The sequence below is a fragment of the Macaca mulatta genome, chromosome 6 (genome assembly GCF_049350105.2).
Source record: "Macaca mulatta isolate MMU2019108-1 chromosome 6, T2T-MMU8v2.0, whole genome shotgun sequence".
NCBI classification, from domain to species: Eukaryota; Metazoa; Chordata; class Mammalia; order Primates; family Cercopithecidae; genus Macaca; species Macaca mulatta.
The window spans coordinates 105,894,958-105,906,900 of record NC_133411.1 but is presented as its reverse complement, the minus strand read 5'-3'; the positions used below and the strand labels follow the sequence as shown (position 1 = coordinate 105,906,900).

The 11,943-nt window shown below is 46.2% G+C and overlaps 1 long non-coding RNA gene across 1 annotated transcript; it reads left to right on the top strand.

Moving 5' to 3' along the window:
* Positions 1-9,139: 9,139 nt before the first annotated feature.
* LOC144341508 (uncharacterized) lies at positions 9,140-11,705 on the top strand. Its single transcript, XR_013418467.1, has 3 exons — positions 9,140-9,285; positions 10,021-10,214; positions 10,628-11,705. It is a non-coding gene; the product is annotated as an uncharacterized LOC144341508 (long non-coding RNA).
* The last annotated feature ends 238 nt before the right edge of the window (positions 11,706-11,943 follow it).

Sequence of the window (11,943 nt, the reverse complement as noted above, 5' to 3'; positions counted from 1 at the left end):
CTGTCTTCCCAGCTTCCATGTGCCCAGAGCTGCCTGGGGGAGCCTTCGGAGGTTCAGATCCTGACTGTGTGGGTCTGAGTGAGGCTCCCACTCTCACCGGTAGGGGGAGGGCGCCAGTGCTGCGGGTCCCCCTGGGGTCAGTGAGGCGGTTTGCAAATCCTGCAGATCAGCTTCTCCACTTCTCCAGGTTTCTCCAACGTGAGATGCTCCCAGGAGTCCTGTGGGATTGTTTTCTGACTTTGACCAGGATTTTGACGGAGAAGATTCATTAATATAGGACCCCTTGTCTTAACGTACATATGTAAATGATCTGATGTGAAGTTTTCTGAATGGAAAATGATTGAAAGGTTGGCATGCAGTAGACTTGGGGAGTCATTCCTTCATATCTTTTCAGCTGTGTCTTACTACAATTAAGATTTTGTTTCTGTGTGTGTGGGGTTTTTTCAGATGGAGTCTCCCTCTGTTGCCCAGCCTGGAGTGCAGTGGCCTGATCTGGGCTCACTGCAACCTCTACCTCCCGGGTTCAAGCGATTTTCCTGTCCCAGCCTCCCAAGTAGTTGGGATTACAGACTTGCGCCGCCATGCCCACCTGGGTTTTGTGTGTGTGTGTGTGTGTGTGTGTGTGTGTGTGTGTGTGTGTGTGTGTATCTTCAGTAGAGATGGGGTTTCACCGTATTGGTCAGGCTGGTCTCGAACTCCTGACCTCAAGTGATCCACCCGCCTTGGCCTCCCAAAATGCTGGGATTACAGGCTTGAGGCGCCACACCTAACCTTATTTCTGTGTTTCTGTAATCATTTCGCACATTAACCGACCGACTTCGGTGAGTCAGGGCAGGCTTTAGGCAAAAGAACCAAGTCCTTTATGCCCCTGGAGCTCTCACTCCTGCGGTGAGGCGTGGGTACAATATGCCTGTAGCTGGACCTGAGAAGAAAAGCTCCAGTCTTATGAAAGGGCCCAGGGGAGCCTCTGATTGGGGCCCTTTGACCTGACCCTACGGTGAGGGAGGAGTCGGTAGAGGAGGGTGGCCCAGAGGAGGACTTTGGATTTGTCTTAGGGGAACTGGGAAGCAGGTGGAGGGAAGCCGACTGACTGGGAAGCAGACTGACTGTCTCCAATTAAAGGTGGCTCTGTGGAGAGGAGAGGACAGGAGGAGAAGTAGTGAGTTTAGGGTCGCACAAGAAGTGGCCATAGATGGAAGCTTATGGGGTGGGGCATGTGGCAGGGCAGCCCTGTGCCCACAGACACACCCTGCCGAGGAGATCCAGGGACTTGAGTGTGTCAGGGCGTGGGGTAAATGGCCACTCAGCTATTACAGCCGGAAGGCAGAGCGTGTGAGCTGCGGCAGACACAGGCTGGTGGGGTAAAAGGAGAGTCTTCATAGCAGTGCTTAGAATAATAGAAAGTGGGAAAACCAGCAAAAAACTATCAATAGGAGATTAATGAATCCATTATGGCACCTGGAATGGAAGGAATTATTGTCAGCGTTTAATAAGGAGCTTTGTGCTGGTCGAAAGTCAAGAGCTGCACAGTACACTCAAGGGCAGTATTGAAGAGCCGAATCCAGAGCAGCTCTGCACAGTAGATCCCCCTGGGGCCAGAGGGGCCATTTGCAAATCCAAGCAGATCCCCTTCTTGGAGGTTTCTCGAACGGGAGCATCTCCCAGGATTGGGGCCTGCGTGGGTGGCTTGTGTTATATATGCAATTTTAAATGAACTAGTTGCCACATTAAAGAAAGGCGGGCCGGGACGGGGGGACACTGGGTGCCATGACTCACGCCTGTAATCCCAGCACTTCGGGAGCCCAAGGCAAGTGGATCACTTGAGCCCAGGAGTTTGAGGCCAGCCTGGGGAACATGGAGAGATCCAGTCTCTACAAAAAATACAAAACAATTAGTCAGATATGGCGTTGCACACCTACAGTCCCAGCCCCATGGGAGATTGAGGTGGGAGGATTGCCTGAGCCCAGGAGTTGGAGGCTGCAGTGAGCTGTGACTGCACAGGTTCACTCCAGCCTGGGCAATAGAGTGAAACCCTATCTAAAAAAAAAAAAAAGTAAAACAAAAAAAAAAACTTTTATATTCAGCCCATTATTTGATAACAATCAGTTATTATGTTGATTATTAATATTTTACACTGTTTTCCATACTAAGTCTTTGAAATCCATTGTGTAAAGAATCTTAAAGTACATCTCCATGTGGACGGGATGCACGTGGCCAGCGGCTCCTCTGAGGGACAGTGTGGTCACGGCGATGGGTGGTGTGTCCTGCCTGTATGTAGAAGGTCCCCGTGTGGGTGTTTCTGCGAAGGCCCTGAGGGATGTGCAGGGGAGGGCCGACACCGTCCCAGCCACGCAGAGGACCCTGGAATGCAGCACGCTGCCACCGCGCCCACGCCCCAGACCCTCTGCTGCCTGAGCTCTTTCCCAGATGTCCATTTAGCTAACCTCCCTCCCCTTCTTCCCTTTCCTTCTTTCCCCAAACGTCACTCTCAGGCAGGTCTGCAGGCTCTCCGCTTGTCAATGGCAGCCCTTCCCCTCCCCACCCTCTTAACACCCCCACCCCACTTGTTATTTTTCTCCTTAGTGCTCATGGCCATCCACCCCTGGGCATCATGCTTTTGTTCACTGTGTTTCTTGCTTTCGGGTCTCTCCTGATCAGAACAAGCTCTGCCCAGACCAGAGACTTTCCATTTTGTCACCGACGCATCCACATAGCGCCCGGCAGCGATGGCGCTTGGAGCACCTGAGGTCGACAGTGGGCCGGTGGTTGAGTGAAGAGCCCTACAGATTTATCTCAAGCCCTCCCCTGACCCTACCAGAAGACACGGTGGTCTGCACAGTCCCGATAGTCAGATAGGCCCCCGGCTCGGTGACTTTGAACCGGTGGGGCTGGGGAGGGGGCAACAGCACGTAGACAGAATCCCCCCTTGGTATCCCACCTCCCCATGCCTACATAATCCCTATATTGTCAAAGGAGAGACCCCTAGAAGGAGCTTTGGCAGCAGGAGTGAGATCAGCGCAGTGTAAGCTCATTTTCTGACAAACCAGTGGCAGCAGTCGGCAAACTGACTTTATTTCTCAAAAAGAATGTATGCATCGAAATTAACAAGTGAGTGATCAGCAGTGTGGGAAAATTCAGGAAAAGCAGTTCAGTGCTGTGAGAGAGGGCGAGGCAGGGAGCTTTATTACTCCAGACAACGGAGGAGGTAAAAGGATAGAACTGGATTATTTCATTAGATTTCATCTCTTCGAACTTTTTTTTTTTTTTTTTTTTTTTTTTTTTGAGACGGAATCTCGCTGTTACCCAGGCTGGAGTGCAGTGGTGGAATCTCGGCTCACTGTAACCTCCGCCTCCTGGGTTCAAGAGATTCTCTTGCCTAAGCCTCCCAAGTAGCTGGGACTACAGGTGCATGCCACCACGCCCGGCTCAATTTTCTTTGTATTTTTAGTAGAGATGAGTTTCACCCTGTTATCCAGGATGGTCTCAATCTCCTGACCTCGTGATCTGCCTGCCTTGGCCTCCCAAAGCCCTGGGATTACAGGCATGAGCCATCACGGCCAGCCTATTCCTTCCTTTTTTTTTTTTTTTTTTTTAAATACAGTTTAGATTTTATCAGAGCAGAATCCCAGGAAACTGAGATTTGTAAACTGGGAAATCCAGCTTCTCCAAGTAGCCGGGAAATAAGGGTGACCTCAGTCATTCTTGCTAGACCCTGGTATGGGCCGTGAATGACTCTGACTCAAGGAAGAAGCGGTCTTGTGACTCTCTTACCTGCACTGTGGTTTAGTAAGAAGCTGTTAAAAAGTGTGTCATATGAAGAAAGTGATTTAATAATTGGTCAGAGTAATGACCACTTATTTCCTATGTAACCACTCCCTCGTTATCTCCAACTTTATCTTTGGTTCTTATGACAAGATTATCACTTCCCTGAAAACTGGGGTTTTTGCAAATGACGAAGAGATGTTTTTCCAAATGGTAAGGTTCTTCTTTGGTGGGAAGATGTTTTCTCCTGGAAATCCTTAGGAAATTTTTTGGTTCTTGGGTTGGGCTCCCAAAACCAAAATGAAAGGAGATGGATTATCCCCAGGATACCTGAGCTATAAGGACAATCTGTAGCTTGAGTGTGGAGTGAAAGACACTGAAACTGCCCTTTGTCCCAAATAGCTGTGTGCTGGGGCCCTAGGACAGCCCTAAGAAGATGGTGAAACAGGTGACATTTACCTGTGAGGCTGAAAGCCCTCATTGCCAGGCTGTGAAAGCCCGCACTGCAGGTGTGCATGTCTTCCTCCCTGTCCTGCGGGTGACAGAGCCTGCCAGTAAATGCTGGTGCATTTCCTTCTTATTTTTCATCCAACCATGTTCTCCTCCCTCCTAACCCCTTACTGAATGTTCCTGGGGCTTCCTCAGGTTTCGCCCTGCAGGGCCCAGCAGGAGGCAGCTGATATGCACTCCTCACCATTCAGAAGTTCAGAGGGAGGGCTTAGAACCACACAGGCTCCACCCCCAGGCAATTAAGTGAGCATCTGGCCTCAGCAGGCATTATTTTCCTTCAAGTTCCCATTGGTGACTCTAAGGCACAGGCATTGTAATAGAGGAAATCAGGAAGTCTTGAAAGTTAAAATGAAATAAGACTATGGTTTACACTGCAGCTTCACCACTTCACTAATGTCGTTACCTTCCAGTAATCAGTTTATCCCCCTCAGAGCCTCAGGTTTCTCATCCCTTCAGGGAGGTGTCAGGAGCTCTGCGGGCTTCCTGTGAGAATCATCCCCGTGAGGGCTCTGGCTGTGGGTGTGCAGTCAGCAAGGGATGCCCTACTAGGTCCCACCAAGTGCTGCCAGCCCCTGAGCTCAAGGATGACACGTGAAGAAAAGCCCTTCGCAATGTAGGGCTCCATCCCAACAATGTGCAAGTGAATAGAAGTCCTTTCAGGACCTAGTGTTGTGTATTTTTAAGTGTGGTGCCCTGTCACCTGGAAATTGTTAGAAATGCACGTTCCCAGGCTCCCTCTCCACCTGTGAAACCCTGGGGGTGGCCCAGCTACCCGGGGTGCGGCGGCCGCCGCTGGTGATCTCCTGCTGTGGGGTGATGTCACTGTTCTTTCTGGGCGGGTGCAGGTGGACACAGGGTTGGGTGGTGGGGAGAATGCTGCAGGGACTTCAGGGACTAGTTTAGTGCTGGGATTCATTTTTACTCTGCACAGGAGTCTCCTGGGGTCACCTTGTGTATCATGTCCAGCTTTTTTTTTTTTTTTTTTTTTTGAGACAGTGTCTCGCTCTGTCACCCAGGCTGGAGTGCAGGTGGCGCAATCTCCGCTCACTGCAAGCTCCTCCTCCTGGGTTCACGCCATTCTCCTGCCTCAGCCTCCTGAGTAGCTGGGACTGCAGGTGCCTGCCACCATGCCCAGCTAATTTTGTATTTTTAGTAGAGATAGAGTTTCACCATGTTGATTAGGCTGGTCTTGAACTCCTGACCTCAGGTGATCTCCCCGCCTCAGCCTCCCAAAGTGCTGGAATTACAGGCATGAGCTACCACACCCACTGGGCTAATTTTTAAGTTTTAGAGATGGATTCTCACTGTTACCCATGCTGGTCTCAAACTCCTGGCCTCAAGCAATCCTCCCATCTTGGCCTCCCAAAGTACTTGGATTTGCAGGCATGTGCCACCACACCTAGCCAAACATTGATCTTTCATTTTAAACTTCATCTAGAGATGTGGCAAAAACCAAAAGAGGTATTTGTTAAAATACTTTATAACCCTAGTACAGTAATAGAGTAATCCAACTGACAATTTCACAAAACTCAATTTTTGGCAACAAGTTCAAGGTTATACATATTAATACAGATAACACATTTATTCAACCAGAGGAAAAAGGTCACAATGACAGAATTTATCTTTTTCTTTATTATGTTGCCTGAGCTATGGTTAAGATTTGGGGAACTAGTACCTTAAAGAACCTTCAGAAATGTCTTATTCTAGAATTTAGAAACAAACTTTATACTCTCAGGGTTGAGAGAATCCAGGAGCAATCACCACCCCTAGTGTCCACATGCTACTCTCCAAAGGCCCTTCCCCACTAGCCACAGAAATCAGAGCTCCCTGGGAAACAGACAGTTGAATCTCTGGAGCAGGGAGGGCCTGGCTGTGCATGCTTTAGGGAGGTGGGAGTAGGGGTGTAGAAACCAAAGAAGTGAGACCAAAATGGGCCAACAGCTGGAGAAAATGTGGGCATAAAAATAAATTCTACCTGATCACATAGTCTCAAATATGTACATATACAGAAATATTTCTGTGAGGTCACAGGGGTGCTAAAAAACAAAACAAATAAGACTGGGGGGAAAAAAGAAGAAAAGAAAGAACTCTCTTCTCCATGTTGGGCGCAATGACTCACGCCTGTAATCTCAGCACTTTGGGAGGTCAAGGTGGGCAGATTGTTTGAACTCAGAAGATCGACACCAGCCTGGGCACCACGGCAAGACTCTGTCTCTACAAAAAAATATAAGCACTAGCTGGGCATGGTGGTGCACACCTGTAGTCCCAGCTACTCAGGAGGCTGAGGTGGCCCAGGAGGCTGAGGCTGCAGTAAGCTAAGACCATGCCACTGTACTCCAGCCTGGGGGACAGAACCAGACCCTGTCTTTAAAAAAAAAAAAAAAAAAAAAAGACAGCCTCTTCTGTCATCATTAGAGGTAGTTCCTGCACCGCCCCTCCTCTTCAAACTGGAATTCCCAGGGAGAGCAGCCGCCCCTGCCTTTTCCACTGAACCATATTTCAAGATAACCCAACAGCCCCAGCTGATGTGGAGCTCTTCTTTGAAGAAGTCCAGCAAACGAATGAAGAATTACAGAATTTGAAAACTTCACAAACTCTAATAAATGATTCAGACAATAATCCTCAATGAATATGAAAACCATTAATAGGTTGATGAGAAACTCATTATCACAGGACACCAGAAACTCAAGTGCACCAGCTGCTCCGTGGCTGAAGGGAGAAAGCAGATCTTCACAAGACAGTGGCCGACTCTCAGCATGCACCCCGCTGGCGTGAGACCCCCCAGTGGAGGCAAGCAGGCCTCACAGGATGGTAGAATGTGGCCATCTATGCAGAACTCCCCACGAGGGACTCTGCTTCAAAAGGCACAGCCTGACTCAAACTAAGTCTTTGGATCTAAGTTCCAGTTCTCAGGAAACACAGGAACATGGCACCCAACACCACACAGAAGCAGCCAGGTCACCTGGAAAGTGAGAGCGCCCGGAGGAAACCCGGCCTGCACACTCCGCTGCCGTCCGAGAGGGTGCCCAGGAGAGACCCGGGCTGACCAGCTGCGATCTGTGGGACCCTGTGCCACAAACACTTTGAGGCCAACTAGAAAATTTGAATATGGAATAAGAAATAGGCAGTTTTAAGAAAGTATGTTTTATTCTATCAAAACTGAAAATTGCATTAGCTCATGTAAGAAATAATCCTCATGTTTTAGAGTCATAAATTCAAATATTTAGGGGTAAATGATAACATTTATAATTTACTTCCGAAAACTTCACAAGGAAAAGGATATCTATTATGTGATAAGTGTTTAGGGGCTCATTATCCTAGTCTACTTTTCTGTATGCTTGAAAGTTTTCATAATTCTTTTTATGTAAAATAATCTTTCAAATATGTTTTTACGTTAGCATTTCTATGTAAATTATTAGTGTTTTATATAATATATAAAACTATATTATTATGATAATAACCTTATATTAGTGACATAAGAAACAAGCGATGTATTATAAATTATGCTGCTATAAAGACACATGCACACGTATGTTTATTGCAGCACTATTCACAATAGCAAAGACTTGGAATCAACCCAAATGTCCATCAGTGACAGACTGGATTAAGAAAATGTGGCACATATACACTATGGAATACTATGCAGCCATCAAAAAGGATGAGTTTGTGTCCTTTGTAGGGACATGGACGCAGCTGGAAACCATCATTCTTAGCAAACTATCACAAGAACAGAAAACCAAACACCGCATGTTCTCACTCATAGGTGGGAACTGAACAATGAGATCACTTGGACTCAGGAAGGGGAACATCACACACAGGGACCTATCATGGGGAGGGGGGAGGGGGGAGGGATTGCATTGGGAGTTATACCTGATGTAAATGAGGAGTTGATGGGTGCAGCACACCAACATGGCACAAGTATACATATGTAACAAACCTGCACGTTATGCACATGTACCCTACAACTTAAAGTATAATAATAATAAATAAAAAAAAAAAAAAAAAAGAAACAAGCGATGTATCAGAACGTGAGAATGTAATTAAGGTTCTGTGACTGCATCCACTGTCGGAAGAGCACTTCTCCGTGCCAAGGACAGACTCGAAGCTTCACACACCCTGGGTCGGGGTGGGCACCATCCATGCACCCCCACTCTCCATGCAACAAAGCTGGAAGTGATGCAAGAAGCTGGGGGCCAGGACCCTCCTCTGGGGGTCTCTAAACACCGTGTTTGTAACCACCATTCTGAGCCCACCGAAGGCTATCGTTGTAAATGTCCAAAATCAATGTCCAAGTAAGATAGGCAAACTTAGGCCAAGAATCTTACCTACACTTAGACATTTCTTAAGCATCGCTAAATGTGAGAGAAGCCATGTCATGAAAATGTAAGAACATAAACAAGTCAACTTTTCACAATCCACCATCAAACTTTTCCAACAAAATATTACCTAGCATTGCTTGGGTGATAGTGAGTGGCATGAAATTGCTTAAGCTGCTCCCACGTAAGCTCCGGGATGCAGAGTGGGTCACCCCCAGAGACCACTGAGTACGTGTGGTGGGGAAGAAGTCTGTTTTGAAGGTGCTGGGAGAATATCCTCTCATTGTCTGTCTTGAAATGTGAAGTAAATAAATAAGAATATATATATATAAAATAATACACACACACTACATTCCTTTCAATATAGCCAATCGATCACATTCTGGTGCATATGCCTGTAATACTTTGCAAATAAAACTCTTCTAATGGTAAAAAAAAAAAAAAAAAAAAAAAGACACCCCTGTAGGCATTGTTTAACACTGTATTCAATCACTCATCACCCATGCACAGAACCCAAGGATTGAGAACAATGGACTTTTGATGTGTGTTGCAACAAACTCATAGCCGAGGGCTGTAAATCGGAGGGATCACCAGGTCTGCCTACCAGCCACCAGGCAAGTGGGGAGAAGCTGTCACCCCAACTTGAGTTTCAAGAAGACTCCTTGGAAGAAAAGACGACCAAATTGAGAATGAAAAGGTAAGAAATGGTTCACCAGCTGAGGGAGGCTATGGAAATCAGAGAGCAGGCCACCTATGAGCCTTAGGGACACCAGCACAGGCAGGTTGTCAAAGTCACAAGGGGACATGAAGACACAGACCCAGGACAGCAGCTCTTAATCCAAAATGGTCTCAAGACTCCTTTACACCCTGAAAAATTAACCCATTTATGCCTGAGGTGGCAATTTTTTTTTGTAAAAATCAGACCTTGGCAATGACCTTGAGCTGTAGGATATAAATAACTCCCACAAGCTTAGGATTCCAATAATGGAACACTAGGCACAAATGGGTTTTAATGAGGACCCAAACAGCTTTTGATTATGTAGGCTTTTTTTGCCTGTGTAGGTACCTGTGTGTGTTTATATAATTTTTCTATATTCTAAATTAAAGTTGATTAAAAAATTAAAGTATTAAAAAATAATTATACATTAAGGTAAGCCATCATTACATGTTAATATAAATATGTTTGAAAAATACTTCTCATAACAAAGTAAAACACTACTTAGAGTGATGCTGTGTTGCCTTTTTTGCAAATCTCTGTAGTGTCTGGCTCAGAGGTGAAGCTGGACTCCCTCATCTGCTCTGTATCCAGCTTGCTGTGTGTCACACACCTCGCCACACAACCTCTAGAAAGTACACCATGTGCTTGGGCAAGAATGAGTGTAAAAGACAATGTGTTGATAGTGGTATGAAAACAGCTTTTCTCTCCCTGCAGATCATACACGGGGGTCGTCAGACATGGTCTGAGACCTGCTGGGAAGAACAGCAGCCTGGCGCTGCTACCCTCTGGCTTCTGTTCACAGCACTGACCCCAGCTAATCCAAGAACATGTCACCTATAATGCGAATATTGAAGAAAAATCAACCATCTTCCAGATGTGTCTATATCATGATACGGTACATGGGTAAGGTAAGCTGAACACAACATAAAAAAGAAAACTTACAAACGCTCCCTTCGTCTCATTAAAGATGACTCCTTTAAAGATGAAGGGCATCTGGGGGTCGCTGGGGTTCTCATATTCCAGCCGCCATCTTTCCTGCCTGAGGACAAATAATTATAAGCTGACAGTGACTCAAATACTAAAGTCTGTATCAACTAGTTAATCACTCATGACATACCAGAAATCCAGCTCATGTAAACCTGGGGAAAAGGTCTCATCCAAATACACTGAGAGGAGATTCTGAAAGTCCTTGGGATTTTGTGTGGAAAATGGATACAGAGTATAATCACTAGCTGGGTACAAATGAAAAGTGAAATTGTAAAATTAAACAGATTTCTACTAAAATTATTGAATCTCAAGCCTCATTTCCCCTTTGTCCTAGGATAGTAAGTTGTAGCTATTCTTGAGATCGGGCAGTGGCTCCATGCTCTGGCCCCCGACCTCAGCAGCTGTCCCAGCTCATCACCCTGAGTGCCAGCTTTCCCATCTCATCTCAGGATCTGCACTGGACGGGCACCAGGTCTTTCTTCAGCGAACATCTAAACTCTCTCAAGTGTCTCCAGAGACTTTCACACGTCTACAAAGATGACCTCATTCTGTAGCAGCATGGATTTAACTTGCTCTTCGATGTCACTCCTTCACAGAGTGCACTGTTCATTGTCACCCTATCCACTAGTGTCAGTCTTACTAAAAGTCAAACATCAACGTTAGTGGTAACTCTGGAGGCCTGGCATTGTAGCGATATCCCAAGAGAAAATTGTTTTGAACCTTTCTGGGAAAAGTTCACGTACGTTTTATTCAAACACTAGTTTTTATAACCTCGCTACCATGTGGCTTTCCTGAAGGATGAAATTTCTGACGTCCTTCAAGTAGAGAGAGATAAAAATTTTTCTAGAACATTAATTGCCCACTCCTCTCATCCCTTCTCAGAAACTAACTGAATTCCAGTGGGTGTGCCTGGCAAACCCAAACACGGTTTTCCGTTCAGGATGCTGGTCTTACCTGTGAAGGCGTTCATGAAGGTGGAGAGGGACTGGTTCAACATTTTGAAGAAAGGGTCTCTGCACGGATACTTCCGAGACCCACAAAGGATGGTATGCTCAAGAATGTGAGGAACACCGGTACTGTCCATGGGAGTGGTCCGGAACTGCACGCTAGGGAAGAAGGAACGGCACGCCAGGGAAGGGAGAGGAACAGAACGCTAGGGAAGGAGAATGGCTAGAATACAAAATGTTCATCTTAGTGCTGCGGACACAGTTCCCAGATGCATCATCACCTCAGGCTACTAGAAATCATCATTCTGACACCATAATCCTCCAACACGGGGTTTCCCAACTCTAATGTAAATCGTTAATTCAGACTATAAAATTGTATTTTGATGAGATTGTAAGTCCGTGTAAGCTTTTCCTTATTTTTCAAGATGCTCTGTCAATAAAAATACTAGTGAGATGATATTTAAACCACATAACATACAGTCAGTGCTTTAAACCAAGCTTGTCTAACCCACAGCCTGCAGTCCGCATGCTCAGGATGGCTTGGAATGCATCCCAACACAATCCCTACACTTTCTTAAAACATTTAGGTCCTCTATTTTTTTTTAAGCTCATCAACTGTCCTTAGTGTTAGTGTATTTTGTGTGTGGCCTGAGACAGTTGTTCTTCTAATGTGGCACAGGGAAGCCAAAAGATTGGACATCCC